This window comes from Moschus berezovskii, chromosome 14 (genome assembly GCF_049115385.1).
Source record: "Moschus berezovskii isolate FMDL1 chromosome 14, NW_MosBer_1.0, whole genome shotgun sequence".
In the NCBI taxonomy this organism is placed as follows: domain Eukaryota; kingdom Metazoa; phylum Chordata; class Mammalia; order Artiodactyla; family Moschidae; genus Moschus; species Moschus berezovskii.
In genome coordinates, this window is record NC_142473.1 from 64,122,926 (window position 1) to 64,143,642 (window position 20,717).

Consider the following 20,717-nt stretch of genomic DNA (forward strand, 5'->3'; position numbering starts at 1 on the left):
ACTAGTATTAGGCTCCTCTTTTTCCTAAGAACAGCTATCAGAGTGGGGTAAAATTAACAACAACAAAAATCTGTTTGAGCAGATAGCAGCTAAGGGTTAATGAGCCAAAATATCAGAGATGAGAGATCATGGAAACACATCTAGATAAACTATGAATATGCTGTAAGTTTTCTTATTAGGAAATTTGTTGATTTAATGGAGAGTCGTGATCTACTTTCTGAGTCTGGATATCAAAATTTCACTAAACAAGTGAAACTTAAATTTAAGAGGGTGATCACAGAGAGAAGAGAACCAGGAAAAAAAAAAAGCCATGAATTCTGCATGTGATTTTCTCTTGAGGCATTTGGTTCCTAAGCTGAACATCTGTAAGCCAAAATGTTGAAGACATAAAATGCAAAATGTTACTGAAAGGCTAAAAGGTAAACAGATTTTAGCTTTTCACCATTGAGTGCTATGTTGGCTATGGATTTGAAATAATAGCATTTATGATGTTGAGACACGTTCTTTCAGTACAAAGTTGGGTGAGAGGTTTTATCATTAATGGACTTGGTATTTTATCAAACGTTTTATATTTCTACCTCTGTTGAGATGATCATGTGGTTTTTGTCTTTTGTTAACATGATGTATCACACTGATTGACTTGAACCATCCCTATGAACACTAGGATGAATCCAATTTGATCATGATGCAGGGTCTTTTTTATGTGCTGTTGGATTTGATTTGTTAATATTTTTGAGAATTTTTGCCTCTATAACCATCAAAGATATTGGCCTGTCATTTTCTTATTTGGTTGCATCTTTGTCTGGTTTTGATATCAAGGTGATGATGGCTTCCTAGAATGACTGGGAGTGTTCTCTCCTCTTCAGTATTTTGGGAGAGTTTGAGAAGGATTGATATAAGTTCTTCTTTGCATGTTTAGTAGAATTCCCCAGCGAAGCAATCTTGTCCTAGACTTTTATTTGCATGAAATTTATTTTGTTAATTTTTTACTTCATTTCTAGTAATCATGCTGTTCAAATTATCTATTTCTTCTTGGTTCAGTTCCACGTGCACTTGAAAAGAATGTGTATTCTGTCTTTTGGGAGGTGTAATGTCCTGAAAATACCAATTAAATAATTTAGGCTATTTTCTCTACCAAAAATGAGGACTAACATTCCTCTGAAAAAAATTTGTTATGTCAGTCAATAGTTTAAGATTTTATGAAATCCTCTTTATTAACAAGTAATCATGACTTTTATAAAGGAAAGTGAGACTTATTATTGGGCGAAATGTAAGAAAACAGTGTGAGATTCCAAACCAGAAATTATAGAAAGTATAATACCAAAATTTAAAATTACTGTCATAATACAAGAAAGAAAAATTGAGAATTAAGAAAGCTGGACTAAATTTCTATCCACCTCTTTTAGTTTAGATTGGTATCTGAGTAGTAGAATATACTCTACCAAATGGAAACTATAAGTGGATTTTTAAACAAAGATATACAACCATGAAAACAAAATCAGGAAAAAAATTTTACTAATTATGACTTTGACTACATGAAACGAAAATCACCACCAGTGATTGAAGCTGAAACACAATCTTGTCCCAAAGGAAAATACAACATGGGGAAGATGAGGAGACATCCTTTTCTCTGTTTCAGAGATCAGTATCTTTACTAAGAAGAAAAATTGTTGTGCTTCTTCTCCATTAATCTGTTGATACATTCATGCATCTGGGCCTTCTGTTTCTTGTAACAAAGAGGTATATTTATGAGTAGATGCTAATGTTCTTATTCTTGAATTTGAAATCAGACTAGTAATATTTTGTGAATAAAAAAGTCATGGGAGTAGTATTCTCTTAAACATCTCAATTTTTATTCAGGCTTTTTGGCAAGAAGAAACTAAGAATTAGTTAAAATTATTGAAGAATAAATTTTAATTTTCTTAATTCCAGTTAGAGCTAGCAGATGATCCCTTCCCTCAATTCGGTAGCCGCATTTGAAAAATTATTGCTGGATACACAAGTTTTGGCTAGAGGCTGGGTACATCTGGGGCCTTCTAGCTTAAGTCCTGAGAGGAAACTGCTGCTTGTAACCAGAAAACAGGGATAGAAAGCAAGATAAATGCCTGTTTATGCAAAATGTTAGGAATGACTTTATCTCTTTTCATTGTGTGTAAACAAAAGCACACAACTAAAGACATGACCATGAAAGGACTCTGTACTCAAGTCATACACAAAAAGAACAGAGTACTCATGAAACAGAAGAACATATTTGATTTGAAAAAATTGTAAAAGTAAGAAACAAATTTAAGGACAATATTTGCTTTAATTTGGCAATTTAAACAATTTAAACAATTTGGGTTTCATTAAATTAAAATTTTGATGAAACAGAAGACTAGAACCAAAAGATCTTGTTGAGAGGAGAGTAGAAATGGTAGCTATTTTAGCCATGTGATTATTGAAAGAAACTTTCACATTCATGGAGGTACAAAAACTATACAACATATAAGTATTAAAAATAGTACATTTCAAAATTAGTTTTAAAGGAATATGTCAGATAACTTACTAGTAACTCACAGAATATTGTACAGAAGTAAAAACACAACTGGGGAAAATGGGGGAGAAAGCATGATCAGTATGAAAGAAATAAAAGGAAGCGTATATTGCTTATGAAAGTGTTGCATAATAGACTAATATTACTTTTAGTATAAGTCGTGTTCATTTATCCAACAAGTATTTAGCACTACAGTGTGTAAGATACTAATATTTAGAATCAAATACATCAGCGAACAAAAGACTTTAAAGATTCTCTCTGTCCATACAGAGCTTCTGATTGAGGAGACAGGCTACTCAAAATAACACAATAAACAGTTAAAAAGTAGTCAGCACCTTCAGGGTATAAATTGCAGAAGAAATAAGATGATAAGGATACACTTCTTTGAATAGATGAAATCCGAGGAAAAAGGTTGCTGGAGACATGGTGGATTCCAAAAAGATAATGGAGAGAAGAGTAATCCATAAGGAAGATCTAGTGAAAACAAAGACTCTGACAGATTAGAACATGCTTGCTGTGTAAATAGAGGAGCCAGGACCCCATGTATGCTTGTCATGGAGTAACTGAGAAAACAAGTAGTGAAAGAGAGGGCAGAACTTTAATAGGTGGCCAGATATGTAGACCTTATAAAGATTTTGGCTTTTCTTTTGATTGAAATGGAGAGCCACTAGCGTTTTGAACAACATATCTAGAGAGAAATATAATAAAATGAAAGAAGATATTTAAAAATATTCACATCCATTGCCCTAGTAATGAAATTTCATAGATTTTACCCTGAAGATATAATAAGATATGCAACAATGGTTTATGTCCAATACTGTAACTTCAGTGAATATATTGTAATAAACAACTGGAAACAGCTTACTGTTTCAGTAGTAGGATATTAATTGAATTGTGAATACTCTACAGGCTTTACAAAACATGCTTTTAAAAAATTAATAATACAAAGAATGCTTATGCAATAAAAGATGGTAAAAATGGAGGCAAACCTGTGCAAATATGAACTTTTTGTTATTTCAGTTAATATAAATACACGGATTAATACATGAAGAGAATTAGAGAAAAATACCAGCATGGTGGGAGGGTGTGTCTGGGTGCTGTTATTATGAAATTTTAAAAATTCTTCCTTAGACATATTTATCATGTTTTATAAATTAGCATGCATATTTGAAAGCAAAAATAAGCTCTTCTTCAAAATAAGAAATTTGTGAAGCAATCTACTCTTTAAAGAACATGTGTTTGAGAGGTCAATCATGAAATAGTCTATTTTAATGATGATATAGCAAATAAAGTTCTTACTGTTATCGAGGTAGGCACTGTCCAAAATGCTTGCCTTACTTAAGGCAATCAGCTTCTAATCTCTATGCAAGCATGTGTGCATGCCCAGTCGTGGCCAACATTTTGAGACCCCCATGAACTGTAGTCCACCAGGCTCCTTTGTCCACAAAATTTTCTAGGCAAGAATACTGGAATGGGTTTCCATTTCCTACTCCAGGGGATCTTCCTGACCCAGGGTTTCAATTAGTGTTACTTGTATCTCCCGTACTGGCAGATTCTAATCTACTGGATTCAAATTAACTTTATGAAATGTAAGGAGTTATAAGAATGCATTTCATTTCTCCTGTTGGGTCAAAAGATGCAGAACACACAATAAGAATGTTTTTACAGCATTCTAATGGCCAAATATTTTCATTTTTAGCATGAGATAGTCTGTAATCTTTCTGATTTTAAACAAAATTAAACAAAAATACTCTGCTTATTGGTGAACATTTCCATGTTTCAGAGGTATTATACTGATACACAGTATAACTTTTAATCTTTGCAATAGCATTGTAAAGTAGGCATTGTTTATAATTTACAGCCTAAAAAACTTAAGTTTGGATGGCTCAGATCAGTTCAGTTTGGTTATTCAGTCGAGATCGACTCTTTGAGACCCCATGGACTATAGCACACCAGGCTTCCCTGTGCATCACCAAGTCCCGGAGTTTACTCAAACTCATGTCCATTGGGTCGGAGATGCCATCAAACCATCTCATCCTCTGTCGTCCCCTTCTTTCCCAGCATTAGGGTCTTTTCCAGTGAACTGACTCTATGTATCAGGTGGCCAAATTATTGTCACTTCAGCTTCAGCATCAGTCCTTCCAAAGAATATTTAGGACTGATTTCCTTTAGGATTAACTGGTTTGAACTCCTTGCTGTCCAAGGGACTCTCAAGAGTCTTTTCCAACACCACAGTTCAAAAGCATCAATTCTTCTGTGATAAGCTTTCTCTATAGTCCAACTCTCACATCCATACAGGACTACTGGAAAAACCACAACTTTGACTAGATGGACCTTTGTTGGCAAAGTAATGTCTCTGCTTTTTAATATACTGTCTAAGTTGATCATTGGAGAAGGAAATGGCCAGTACTCTTGCTTAGAAAATCCCATGGACGTAAAAGCCTGGTAGGCTACAGTCCATGGGGTTGCAAAGAGTAGGACATGACTGAATGACTTCTCTCTCTTCTCTCTAGGTTGATCATAGCTTTTCTTCCAAGGAGCAAGTGTCTTTTATTTTCATAGCTACAGTCACCATCTTTAATGATTTTGGAGCCCAAGGAAATAAAGTCTCTCACTGTTTCCATTGTTTCCCCATCTATTTGCCACGAAGTGATAGGACCAGATGCCATGATCTTAGACTTCTAAAATATTGAGTTTTAAGTCAACTTTTTCACTCTCCTCGTTCACTTTCATCAAGAGGCTCTTTAGTTCCTCTTTACTTTTCTGCCATAAGGCTGGTGTCATCTGCATATCTGAGGTTACTGATACTTCTCCCAGCAATCATGACTCCAGCTTGTGCTTCAACCAGCCTGACATTTCATATGATGTACTCTGCCTATAAGTTGACCTGCATGCAGAGTTTGGGTGGCTATATTGCCCAAAACATCTTGCATAGCTAATGCCAGACACAAGACACAACCCAAAGTATATCCAACACTCAATCTCATTTTATTAGCCACTACTGTGAACTTTTAGGAGTATGATTTTAACCCTTAAAATGCTAGGAATCATTAGCATGCTGAGTTACTTGTTCACTGCATATCTACCATCACTGTATTTTCTAAACAGTGTAGTTAGAAATTTTTAATGAAAACATTAAACACTTAAAATCAGAATTCTAGAATCTACAGAAACTTTGAATATCTTGTTTAACCTTATAAATCAATACCAAAATCCCATTTTAATGTGCATGTGCTGTGTCAGGCATTCCCCTTACTCTAAGTTATAATACCTTTGGGTAACATCTCTTGTTGGCAATATCCTGATTGCTTCCTACTCAAGTGGAACTGTTCCCACATCATTTTCAAAGATCATTCTGTAGTTTCAAAGCATCCCTCTAAGTTTTGGCAAATTTAATGTGAGCTTAGGCTTTGTCTTCGTCTTTAAGCTTAGGCTTTGTCTTATATCTTTGTCTTTAGAAGGACCAGCAATGTCCTTAGTAGCAGCTTTAGTAATTGGGTTCCGTTCCGTCGCTCAGTCGTGTCCAACTCTTTGTGACCCCGTGGACTGTAGCCTACCAGGCTTCTCCGTCCATGGGATTCTCCAGGCAAGAATACTGGAGTGGGTTACCGTTTCCTTTCCAGGGGATCTTCCCGACCCAGGGATCGAACCCGGGTCTCCCACATTGGAGGCAGATGCTTTAACCTCTGAGCCACCAGTACAATGTATCAATTCATATGATTAGATATTCAACATTTGGACACACACACACACTTTCTCATAGTCATTCATTTAATAGCAAGTATTTATGGAACACCTATGGAACATGTTCTAGGCATTATTGTAAATGCTAATGATGTAATAGTGAACAAAATGAATAACATTCCTCACATTCAGCCTTCATGAAGGGTACATACCAGAAGTTATCAAGGGAATTTTTGGAATGGAAAAGATAGAGTTTGTACAAGTGCTTGTAAGGTTAAAGCCAAAGTAATTTTTGGAAACTATTAATTTAACTTCATTAATTTAAGTGACACTAATTTTACTGTAGGGCTGGCTAAAGCCTGGGAAATATGCATTGTGTTATTTTATAAAATTTTGGAGTTGAAAAGAACCATAAACATGACCTAAACTCAACCTCACTGCTCAAATATAGGCTTCCTTTCTTAAACTTCCTCCACTAGATCTGGGTTCTGACTCCTAGAGCAAATAAGAACAAGAAAATGTGACTAAGAAAGGAATTTAAATCATTACAGTGCTTCACAGTATGCATCAGCATTCCCATTTTACAAATTAAAAATAATAGATGTTTAAAAAGATAAATGGCCAGCTGCAAAAGTAGTTATTAAGTACAGGATCTGAATTTGGAACACAGGACTATTTGTCTTGAAACCTGTGCTTCTAACCACTCTACTCCCTGCTTTGTCAAGTCCTTCTAATTCAACAAGTTCAATATCTCATGAAGAGACTATGCTGGATGACTTAGAAGATAAAATAGCATGTTTCCACAATCTCTGTCACAAGGATGTTCACAGTACAACATGGGCAACGGATACTTCATTAGATTGACTTGTTAGAACAATTTTTAAGAGATGTGCTAGAGAACAGAGTTAAGGACATAATTAGTGCCAAGTAGAGAAAGATTTGATTTCACAAAGATTATTTGAGATGGACATTGAGGATAAATAGAATGTTGAAAATAGATATAGTAAGGCCATATCTTCTATGGCCTTACCATGACAGTAAGTAAGAACCGACTTCTGTTCATCCACAAGGTTTTTGTTATCCAAGTCCTCTCTTTTCGAGCTCACAGTAGGTCAAAAAACAAACTGTGTCTTTTAGGAGCAGCTCTCAAATAGGGACAAAGAGAAGTTGGTATAAAAATATCCCAGTTCTGTTATTTCTCAGGCAAGTTAACTTGGAGATGCAACTTCCACACGTACTCCAGAGTTTTCAACAGAATTAATCCATAGGTATAACATGATTCAGTACACTTAGTACTTTTTCCTCTCCCTTCCCTGTTTTCTAAACTCCTATATTGGTGTTTGCTGGGATTACTGTAACCCTAGGAGCTGGTTTCATTTGAATCCTTGACTTGGGATCTGCCTCTGTGCTCATAGGTGCATGGGTATGTGCAGCTAGTGTTTCTGTGCGCATGTGCCTACGCCAGAGGAAGAAAAAACATGAAGTTATTTCCTGGATTATGCCCTTCTGATCACTTATGAATGCTAATAAAAAAATAACCAAACTAAACAAATATATAAAGTAAAATTTTATTATAATAATACATAGGGCTTTATGTCAAATTTGATTATGCATATTCTTATTTAGTCCTAACTATCCCCTGAATGGGCTTCCCAGGTGGCGCTACTAGTAAAGAACATACCTGCCAATGCAGGAGATGTAAGAGACTCAGGTTCGCTCCCTGGGTTGGGAAGATCCCCTGGAGGAGGGCACAGCAACCCACTCCAGTATTCTTGCCTGGAGAATCTCATGGACAGAGGAACCTGGTGGGCTACCGTTCATAGGGTCTCAGAGTCAGACATGACTGACTCAATTGACATGAGTTTGAGCAAACTCTGGAAAGTAGTGAAGGGCAGGGAACTCTGGCAATGGTGCAGTCCATAGGGCTTGAAGAGTGGGACATGGCTGAGTGACTAACACACACACACATGAACCTATGGCATGGATACTATTATTATCTCCACTCTTATAGAAAAAGTTAAATGTTAAATATCTTGTCTAAGAGCACAAACTGTTAACAGCTGGAGTCAAGATTTGAGTCTAAGACTATTACATTCTGATTTTCAGCCAATAAAATATTATGCTGCTGTTGCTGCTGCTGCTGCTAAGTCACTTTAGTCGTGTCCGACTCTATGCGACCCCATAGACGGCAGCCCACCAGGCTCCCCCGTCCCTGGGATTCTCCAGGCAGAAGTACTGGAGTGGGGTGCCTAGGAGATACTTACTTTGTGTTGTTAAGGTCTTATCATACAATTTAGGAGTACTGCAAAGTCACAGGCACATCTGTCCTAAGAAATGCAAGGTGGACCACTGTGATTTCAATTTTCTCTCCATTGCAAAATGTGAGTCTGTGTATCAGCCTCCTAATCACAGGCAATGAAAACTAGGCTTTGGTCAAACTCAAAGGATTTTCCCTATGGAGCTAGATTTCCATTTTTTAGGAAATTTATAAAAATATGTTGAAATTAATGGATATAATGGGGAACAACATTTCATACTTTTTATCACAAAGGCCGTAATATCAACAATTCTCCATCTCTTCATTGAAAAGACTTGAGGACTGCCAGAAAGAAACTAGGGCACAGCTAACATCACAACTTAAAAGTTCAGTTCAGTGCACTTCAGTTCAGTCACTAGTCATGTCTGAATCATTGCAACCCCATGGACTATAGCACATCAGACCTTCCTGCTGCTGCTACTAAGTCGCTTCAGTCATGTCCAACTCTGTGCGACCCCCTAGACAGCAACCCACCAGGCTCCCCCGTCCCTGGGGTTCTCCAGGCAAGAACACTGGAGTGGGTTGCCATTTCCTTCTCCAATGAATGAAAGTGAAAAGTGAAAGTGAAGTCGCTCAGTTGTGTCCCACTCTTCGCGACCCCATGGACTGCAGCCTAGCAGCCTCCTCCACCCATGGGATTCTCCAGACAAGAGTACTTGAGTGGGTTCTCATGACCAACTCCTGGAGTTTACTCAAACTCACCTCCATTGAGATGGTGATGCCATCCAACCATCTCATCTTTCATCGTTCACTTCTCCTGCCTCAGTCTTTGCCAATATCAGGGTCTTTTCCAATGAGTCACTTCTTCACATCAGATGGCCAAAGTATTGGAGTTCCAGCTTCAGCATCAGTCCTTCCAATGAATATTCAGGAGTGATTTCCTTTAGAATTGACTGGTTGGATCTCTTTGCAGTCCAAGGGACTCCCAAGAGTCTTACCCAATGCCATGATACAAAAGTATCAACTCTTTGGTGCTCAGCTTTCTTTACAGTCCAACTCTCACATCCATACATAACTACTGGAGAAAACATAGCTTTGACTAGATGGAACTTGTTGACAAAGTAATGTCTCTGCTTTTTAATATGCTGTCTAGGTCGGTCATAACTTTTCTTCCAAGGAGGAAGTGTTTTTTAATTTCACGGCTGAGGTCACCATCTGTAGTGATTTTGAAGCCAAAAAATTAAGTCTCTCACTGTTTCCATTGTTTTCCCATCTAATTGCTGTGAAGTGATGGGACCAGATGCCATGATCTTTGTTTTCTGAATGTTGAGCTTCAAGCCAACCTTTTCACTCTCCTCTTTCACTTTCATCAAGAGGCTTTTTAGTTCCTCTTCACTCTCTGCCATAAGGGTGGTGTCATCTGAATATCTGAGGTTGTTGATATTTCTCCCAGCAATCTTGATTCCAGCTTGTGCTTCTTCCAGCCCAGCGTTCCTTATGATGTACTTTGCATATAAGTTAAATAAGCAGGATGACAATATACAGCCTTGACAGACTCCTTTTCCTATTTGGAACCAGTCTGTTGTTCCATGTCCAGTTCTAACTGTTGCTTCCTGACCTGCATACAGGTTTCTCAGGAGGCAGGTCAGGTGGTCTGGTATCCCCATCTCTTTGGTGATCCACACAGTCAAAGGCTTTGGCATAGTCAATAGAGTAGAAGTAGATGTATTTCTGGAACTCTCTTGCTTTTTCAGTGATCCAACGGATGTTGGCAATTTGACCTCTGGGTCCTCTGCCTTTTCTAAATCCAGCTTGAACATCTGGAAGTTCACAATTCATGTTCTGCTGAAGCCCGACTGGGAGAATCTTGAGCAGTACTGCGTCAGAGTGTGAGCTGAGTATGGGCATCTCTGGCGTTGCCTTTCTTTGGGACTGGAATGAACACTGATCTTTTTCAGACCTGTGGCCACTGCTGAGTTTTCCAGAAGTGCTGCCATATTGAGTGCAACATCATCTTTCAGGATTTGAACGAGGTCACCTGGAATTCCATCAACTCCACCAGCTTTGTTCATAGTGATGCTTCCTAAGGCCAACTTGACTTTACATTCCAGGATGTCTGGCTCTAGGTGAGTGATCATACCATCGTGATTATCTGGGTCATAAAGATCTTTCTTGTATAGTTCTATTTTGTATTCTTGCCATCTATTCTTAATACCTTCTGTTTCTGTTTGGTTCATACCATTTCTGTCCTTTATGGAGCCCATCTTTGCATGAAATGTTCCCTTGCAATCTCTAATTTTCTTGAAGAGACCTCTGCTACTGCTGCTAAGTCACTTCAGTCGTGTCCGACACTGTGTGACCCCATAGACGGAAGCCCACCAGGCTCCCCTGTCCCTGGGATTCTCCAAGCAAGAACACTGGAGTGGGTTGCCATTTCCTTCTCCAATGCATGAAAGTGAAAAGTAAAAGTGAAGTCGCTCAGTCGTGTCCGACCTTTCCCATTCTACTGTTTTCCTCTATTTTGTTGCATTGATCACTGAGGAATGCTTTCTTATCTCCCCTTGCTATTCTTTGGAACTCTGTATTCAAATGGGTTTATCTTTCCCTTTCTCCTTTGCCTTTCACATCTCTTCTTTTCTCAGCTATGTGTAAGACCTCCTCAGAAAACCATTTTGCCTTTTTGCATTTCTTTTTCTTGGGGATGGTCTTGATCCCTGCCTCCTATACAATGCTACGAACCTCCGTCCATATTTTATCAGGCACTCTATCAGAGCTAATCTCTTGAATCTATTTCTCACTTCCACTGTATAATCATAAGGGATTTGATGTAGGTAATACCTGAATGGTGTAGTGTTTTTCCCTACTTTGTTCAATTTAAGTCTGAATTTGGCAATAAGGAGTTCATGATCTGAGCCACAGTCAGCTCCTGGTCTTGTTTTTGCTAACTGTATACAGCTTCTCCATCTTTGGTTGCAAAGAATATAATCAATCTGATTTCGGTGTTGACCATCTGGTGATGTCCATGTGTAGAGTCTTCTCTTGTGTTGTTGAAGAGGGTGTTTGCTATGACCAGTGCATTCTCTTGACAAAACTCTATTAGCCTTTGCCCTGCTTCATTCCGTGCTCAAGGCCAAATTTGCCAGTTACTCCAGGTGTTTCTTGACTTCCTACTTTTGCATTCCAGTCCCCTATAATGAAAAGGACATCTTTTTTGGGTGTTAGTTCTAAAAGGGCCATGCTCAGTAAATCTTTAATCCAATTTTCTGATGATGGGTGGGGCTGTGTTCCCTCACTGTTAGTTACCTGGAGCCAAACTATGGTGTGGATGTGACTGGTAACAGAAGCAAAGTCCTATGTTGTCAAGGGAAATATTACAAAGGAACCTGGAATGTTAGGTTCACTAACGAAGGCAAATTGGAAGTGGTCAAACAGGAGATGGCAAGAGTGAACGTCAACATTTTAGAAATCAGTCCTTTTCATTGTAGGGGACTGGAATGCAAAAGTAGGAAGTCAAGAAACACCTGGAGTAACAGGCAAATTTGGCCTTGGAGCACGGAATGAAGCAGGGCAAAGGCTAATAGAGTTTGCCAAGAGAACGCACTGGTCATAGCAAACACCCTCTTCCAACAACACAAGAGAAGACTGTACATGTGGACATCACCAGATGGTCAACACCGAAATCAGGTCGATTATATTCTCCAAAGATGGATAAGCTTTATACAGTCAGCAAAAACAAGACCAGGAGCTGACTGAGGCTCAGATCATGAACTCCTTATTGCCAAATTCAGACTTAAATTGAACAAAGTAGGGAAAAACACTACACCATTCAGGTATTACCTACATCAAATCCCTTATGATTATACAGTGGAAGTGAGAAATAGATTCAAGAGATTAGCTCTGATAGAGTGCCTGATAAAATATGGACGGAGGTTCGTAGCATTGTATAGGAGGCAGGGATCAAGACCATCCCCAAGAAAAAGAAATGCAAAAAGGCAAAATGGTTTTCTGAGGAGGTCTTACACATAGCTGAGAAAAGAAGAGATGTGAAAGGCAAAGGAGAAAGGGAAAGATAAACCCATTTGAATACAGAGTTCCAAAGAATAGCAAGGGGAGATAAGAAAGCATTCCTCAGTGATCAATGCAACAAAATAGAGGAAAACAGTAGAATGGGAAAGGTCGGACACGACTGAGCGACTTCACTTTTACTTTTCACTTTCATGCATTGGAGAAGGAAATGGCAACCCACTCCAGTGTTCTTGCTTGGAGAATCCCAGGGACAGGGGAGCCTGGTGGGCTTCCGTCTATGGGGTCACACAGTGTCGGACACGACTGAAGTGACTTAGCAGCAGTAGCAGAGGTCTCTTCAAGAAAATTAGAGATTGCAAGGGAACATTTCATGCAAAGATGGGCTCCATAAAGGACAGAAATGGTATGAACCAAACAGAAACAGAAGGTATTAAGAATAGATGGCAAGAATACAAAATAGAACTATACAAGAAAGATCTTTATGACCCAGATAATCACGATGGTATGATCACTCACCTAGAGCCAGACATCCTGGAATGTAAAGTCAAGTTGGCCTTAGGAAGCATCACTATGAACAAAGCTGGTGGAGTTGATGGAATTCCAGGTGACCTCGTTCAAATCCTGAAAGATGATGTTGCACTCAATATGGCAGCACTTCTGGAAAACTCAGCAGTGGCCACAGGTCTGGAAAAGATCAGTGTTCATTCCAGTCCCAAAGAAAGGCAACGCCAGAGATGCCCATACTCAGCTCACACTCTGACGCAGTACTGCTCAAGATTCTCCCAGCCGGGCTTCAGCAGAACATGAACCGTGAAATTCCAGATGTTCAAGCTGGATTTAGAAAAGGCAGAGAACCCAGAGGTCAAATAGCCAACATCCGTTGGATCATTGAAAAAGCAAGAGAGTTCCAGAAATACATCTACTTCTACTCTATTGACTATGCCAAAGCCTTTGACTGTGTGGATCACCATAAACTATGAAAAATTCTTCAAGAGATGGGGATACCAGACCACCTGACCTGCCTCCTGAGAAACCTGTATGCAGGTCAGGAAGCAACAGTTAGAACTGGACATGGAACAACAGACAGGTTCCAAATAGGAAAAGGAGCCTGTCAAGGCTGTATATTGTCACCCTGCTTATTTAACTTATATCCAGAGTACATCATGAGAAATGCTGGGCTGGATGAAGCACAAACTGGAATCAAGACTGTCAGGAGAAATATCAATAACCTCAGATAAACAGATGATGCCACCCTCATGGCAGAAAGTGAAGAACTTATGAACCGCTTGATGAAAGTGAAAGAGGAGAGTGAAAACTTTGGTTTAAAGCTCCACATTCAGAAAACTAAGATCATGGCATCTGTCCCATCACTTCATGCGAAATAGATGGGGAAACATTGGAAACAGTGACAGGCTTTATTTTCTGGGGCTCCGAAATCACTGCAGATGGTGACTACAGCAATGAAATTAAAAGACACTTGTTCCTTGGAAGAAAAGTTATGACCAACCAAGACAGCATAGTTGAAATGTCTCAAAGTAAAGCAGAGACATTACTTTGCCAGCAACGGTCTGTCTAGTCAAGGCTGTGGTTTTTCCAGTGGTAATGTATGGATGTGAGAGTTGGACTATAAAGAAAGCTGGGTGCTGAAGAATTGATGATTTTGTATTGTGATGTTGGAGAAGACTCTTGAGAGTCCCTTGGACTTCAAAGAGTTCCAACCAGTTCATCCTAAAGCAAATCAGTCCTGAATAGTCACTGGAAGGATTGATGTTCAAGCTGAAACTCCAATTGTTTGACTGCCTGATTCGGAGAGCTGACTCATTTGAAAAGAGCCCAATGCTGGGAAAGATTGAAGGTGGGAGGAGAAGGGGACAACTGAGAATGAGATGGTTGGATGGCATCACCGACTCAATGGACATGAATTTGAATAAAGTCTGGGAGTTGGTGATGGACAGGGAGGCCTGGTGTGCTGCAGTCTGTGGGGTAGAAAAAGTCGGACATGAGTGAGTGACTGAACTGAACAGAAGTGAACTGAAACTATGGTGGAGGTAATTAAGATAAATGCGACCTCCTTCCAAAGGTCCCATGTACGCCCTGCTACACTCAGTGCCCCCAACCCTGCAGCAGGCCACCACCAACCCACGCCTCTGCCAGAGACTCCTGGACACTCATGGGCAAGTCTGGGTCAGTCTCTTGTGGTGTCTCTGCTTCTTTCTCCTGGGTCCTGGTGTGCACAAGTTTCTTTTTGTGCCCTCCAAGAGTCTGTTCCCCCAGTCCTGTGTAAGTTCTGGGAGCTCTGTGGTGTGGGTAATGGCGACCTCCTCCATGAGGGCTCACGTCATACTCGAGTCTGCTGCACCCAGAGCCCCTGTCCCTGTGGCAGTCCACTGGTGACCTGTACCTCCTCAGGAAACACTCAACACAGTTCTGCTCAGTCTTTGTGAGGTCTCTGGGTCCTTGTGTACACAAGATTTGTTTGAAGCCTCTGAGCATCTCTGGCAGGAATGGGGTTTGATTCTAAACGCAAGTTCGCCCCTCCTACCATCTTGCTGGGACTTCTTCTTTGCCCTTGGACATGGGGTATCTCCTCACAGTTGCTCCAGCGCTGCGCAGTCACTGCAACTGAAAGATGCGACTGGAAATAAATAGCAACTCTGCAAAATCCTTGTTTGTAGCCCTGACACACTAGGACTTCTTTATTGCAGCCATGAAATTAAAAGACACTTACTCCTTGGAAGGAAAGTTATGACCAACCTTGATAGTATATTAAAAAGCAGAGACATTACTTTGCCAACAAAGGTCCATCTAGTCAAGGCTATGGTTTTTCCCGTGGTCATGTATGGATGTGAGAGTTGGACTGTGAAGAAAGCTGACTGCCGAAGAATTGATGCTTTTGAACTGTGGTGTTGGAGAAGACTCTTGAGAGTCCCTTGTACTTCAAAGAGATCCAACCAGTCCATTCTAAAGGAGATCAATCCTGGGTGTTCATTGGAAAGACTGATGCTAAGGCTGAAACTCCAATACTTTGGCCACTTCATGCGACGAGTTGACTCACTGGAAAAGACTCTGATGTTAGGAAAGGTTGAGGGTGGGAGGAGAAGGGGATGACAGAGAATGAGATGGCTGGATGGCATCACCGACTCGATGGACATGAGTTTGAGTGAACTCCGGGAGTTGGTGATGGACAGGGAGGCCTGGCGTGCTGTGATTCATGGGGTCGCGGAGAGTTGGACATGACTGAGCGACTGAACTGAACTGAACTGAACTGGGCAAGAATAAACTAACCTTTTAAGCACATAATGAAACAAGGACGTCCTTTGTGTTGCTGAATTTGATAACTATATGGTAAGAGAGTGCCCCAAGTCTGTAACATATGATCCTTAAAGTTTTAGAGCAAGGTAGGGAACGGGATTGGAAGCCAAAAACTGGGGAAGTTATTACCTCTGCAATGATCACATGATGATAATTCAGAATTGGGTATGGCCTCTGTCATGGCTATTTGCCCTCTATAGAGTGATTTTTTTTTTTTCAGAGACCTGATCAATAAAGTCTGTTTCTGCTTGTTCTATTTGAATGAGTTTCTATTTAAGTACACTTTTGTCTTATATATGAATCTGGGCAGTGCAGTTTACAAAATAAGAAGTATTTTCTTTTATGATACTGGTAAACAAGTCATGGGGAAATTAAACCTTGGTTGTAGTGACTGGAAGTAATATATAAATAAGTGAAATGGAATTACTCTAGTTATAGCAGAAAAGAAACGACAAATCAGAGGTTCAGTGAAGAGTTGTTACATCAGTGGCTATTCTAAATAAGAAGCAAATGAATTTTTTGAATGGGACAATAACTGAAACTAAGTTTCATTTAACACTCAATGAAGATGTGATAAGGATAGACTGTTGCAATAAAGGTTTTCAGTGTTCATTTCTGGAAAATTTCTATGCATTCCCGAGTTTAATGGAACTGCACGGAGAACACCTGTTGAGAAAACAAGTCTTAGTTTAATCATTTTATGTTCTTGATTAGAAACAAGTGCCAGAGTAAATGCATATTGACCACTTAGGAGAAAGAACACAAAAGTAGCAGAATTGAAGGTTTTTAATCCATACTGAATTTTTAGAGTTGAAAACACTGTGATAAACTAAACAGATTTTTTTTTAAGTTGCCTGGATTCTGTTTTTCTTCAATTTTCTAGACCTTTAGCAGGATAATATGTGATGTGACCATCTCATCTTTGCCTCAACAAGCTCTTTGAATTACTTTAGTACACTTGAGTTTTATTTATATAAACCAGGACTGTAATAACATGGAAGAGAGATCTCTTATCATAAATTCTTGTCCTCTAAAGAGGCAACAAATATTCTCCTTTTGCCAAAATATCTTGCCTCACATTGGATTACTGGAAATTTCCAAAACATCTTGTGGTGTTACTTACATTCATACATGCCTGGAATACTTTACTCCTTTCATCAGACCATGAAGAACCAAGAGGAAGTGCTCTGAAATCAAACTTCCCTGTTTCAAATCTGAGTAAAGACCCGCCGGCCAATGCAGGAGACTCAGGAGATGCAGGTTCGATCCCTGGGCTGGGAAGATTCCCTGGAGCAAGGTACCTCCAGTATTCTTGCCTGGAGAATTCCCTGGACAGAGGAGACTGGTGGGCTACAGGCCATAGGGTTGCAAAGAGTCGGAAATGACTGAAGTGACTTAGCACGCACACACACAACCTGGTATATATGATAATTAAAGATACATGCCTTGCACACACACTATGTATGCACACCATATGTAAGTAATATATTGCACAATGGGTAGTTAATGATGTTAGCCTCCAATGGATAAATACAAATATGAATATCTATATCAAGATATCAACATTGTCATGTCTACATCAAGATATGTTTTTATATCATATTCCCTCAAGTCAGCACAAATCCTTATGCTGAATTAAATTAAACCTATTTTAGTTAAAATATTTACTTAGGAAATATGTGTTGTGCGCAATACCATAGGCAAGATTTTATGGAGGAGACAAGGAAGCACAGTCATAGTTTCTTTCTCAAAAATTTGTGTGTAGTATGTGTATGTGCTCATACATTAAGTCATGTCTGGCTCTTGGAGACCCTATGGACTCTAGCCCACCAGGCTCCTCTGTCTGTGGGATTTTCCAGGCAAGAATACCCAAATGGGTTGTCATTTCCTTCTCCAGGGGATCTTCCCAACCCACAGATCTAATCCTTGTCTCCTGCATTAGCAGGTGGGTTCTTCACCGCTAAGCCAGTTAGGAGGCCTAGTAGGACAGGTTAAAGTTATATAAAGTTGTAAATTGGTAAGTAAGTAGAGATTCAAGAGCAAAATCTTAATTTTTTCCCCAATACCATTTTACCAGCTATTTTCTTGATTGTTATTTTTTTTCTGTCCAAAAACAAAGTACAACAAATAAAGATTTCTCAATATTTCCAGCACATTTTCTCTATCAGTCTTACAGAGTTCCCTTGGATCAGGTATTAGAGATTGAGATCAGTCTGACAAGAGAATCCTATTAATCTAAATTCACAGTTCCCTACATATTTAGAAAGTATATAAACTTTTTGAAGAAATTGTATTTCTGAGTTGTTACAATTTAGACAGCTGCAGTAGCATCACCAGTGTTTTTTGCTGTTTTTTACATTGAGTGAGCGAAAGTTGCTTAGTTGTGTCCGATTCCCTGTGACCCCCATAGACTGGAGCCTACCAGGCTCCTCCATCCATGGAATTCTCCAGGCAAAAATACTGGAGTGGGTTGCCATTCCCTTCTCCAGGGCATCTTTCCAACCCAGGGATCAAACCCAGGTCTCTCGCATTGCAGGCAGATTTTTTACCATCTGAGCCACCCTGGTTTAACACTGACCTCTTCCAATCTCTTCTTCATACTGCAGGTATTGTGTATTTTGGAAAAGCTGACATGATCATCTCCCATCCTTAAAGCAATAGAGATCCTTTTCTTTGGGCTTTCTTAGGATAAAGACACAGATATCTCTTGAGAGGATCTGCTCTGTGGGCTGGCCCTGAGTGTCTCTCCAGGTTAATCTCTAGGAAACAATCCCAGTATCTGAACAGAGGCCTCCCTGCCTTTGAATTTCTCCTAATGACTGCACTGTTTGCCCTGGGGCTTTTGTTCAGTCTCTACTCAGATCTCTTTTCTCTATCCCTACCCCCTTTTCGGTAATTAGCACCTTTTCTTTCTCCCCACCACAGCTCTCTCTCAGTTTCCTCAGAAACATATTTCTTCTTCATTGCATTTATCACAATTGTAAGGTTACTTTGTGTACAATTATTGATTTTTCTATGCTCTGTGCAGGACAGTAAGCTGTATAAGGAGAGAGACTGTCTACTCTGCTGAAATTATTATATCCCAGTGCCTCGCACTATGTAAGGAATAAAGCAAGTGCTTAATAACTTTCAGTGGACTGTTATAAGAATTTGTAGAAACCAAAAATGTATATACCTCATATTATATAATTCAGCCATGGCTAGAAAAGATAAATGAATATGAGCTCATAAGGCTGAATTGGTAATTGATGAAGAGAACTGAAAGATTGGAAGTCTTTTCACACAGGTGGTTTGAGCTCTTAACAGGAAATTGATAGGTAAGGAGAAATTTCAAAAATGCTTGCATGCTAGAAATCAGAAAATATAATTTTTCTCACCTTACAATTAGCGTATTTTTGTGTAAGTTCCTGTTGAATTTATAGCTTTAAGGATACAGTCACAGTTAATTTGGGCTACTATAATAAATTACCACAGATGAGTGGCTTAAGCAACAGATATTTATTTCTCACAGTTCTGGAAGTTGGAAGTCTCAGATCTAAGCACCACCGGCAGATGGGGTATCTCTGGGAGGACACTTTTTTTTTTGGTTTGCAAATTTGACCTGTCTGCTCATTTCATCCTCATAAGGGCGAGTGGGGAAGGGGGGAGGGAGAGAGAGAATTGATCTTCATTTAAGGGCACTAATCCACTCATGCACTAATCCACTTGGGGCTTCCCTGGTGGCTCAGAGGGAGACTAAGGATCGATCCCTGGGTGGGGAAGATCCCCTGGAGAAGGAAATAGCAACCCATTCCAGTATTCTTTCCTGGAGAATCCCATTTATGGAGGAACCTGGTAGGCTACAGTCCACAGGGTCGCAAAGAGTCAGACAGAACTGAGCAACTTCGCTTCACTTCTTCACTTCAATCCACTCATGAGTGTCCCACCCTTATGCCCTAATTACCTCCCAAAGGTCCCACCTCCAAATGCTATCAGACTGGGGATTCAGGCTTCTACATATGGATTTTAGAGGGATACAAACATTCAGTACATAGCAGATACAGAATGTTTGTTATGGGGAAAAACATCTGTTATCATGTTTATTAAATAAAATGCTACATGTTCAGTCACAGTTATAAACTATAGGAAGATGATTTTTCTTTCTACCTTAGTGACAATTAATTTAGCCAGCATCACTAGTCTAGCTTTAATTAACTCAACCGATGGCAAAGGACCATGAAGTCTTTAAATTCATTAAAATGAGACACCAGAGAAATATTTGATCCTTCTAAAATATATTTACAAATAGAATCTATTTTAAAATAAATAAAAAGCCTAAATATTGTCAAAATGTTGATATGTAATGAAAATGATCTGTTAAATAATTTGGAGTTAAAGTTAAATTTGTGGTTTTTTTATTGCAAAATATCACAGTCTTTAAGGTAGTAATCTTCACTGAGTGAATCTGAAGGTGGGAATAGTGTAAACTGCATTTAATATATGCATCTGAACATACCACTCTTTTTCACAAACATCTCCCAGAGAATATAGTTGAGAATGCTACAGTGGGATACTTTCCATCTCTGTAATGCTACTTTTCATGTCTTTTTATATATGCTATTATGAATACACCTAGAGAAGGGGAAGGAAGAGAGACAAACCCTTCAAAAGCAAAGTGACGATATCACACTTAGACAAATGGGAAACGTCTTTCAATTTTAGAACTAGATGGAAAATGACACTCTAAACACTTCTATTCCACTCACTCAACTCTGAAGTTGACGTGTTACTCTTTTATGTAATGTGCACACACCGATATATAAAACCAGCCCTAAAACTTGCTACTTGAATATGCTTGGCCCAGTGCTAATGATATTTTCATGACTCTGAGAGGAAAGTAAATGTTTATTTTTTTGCTCAATTGCA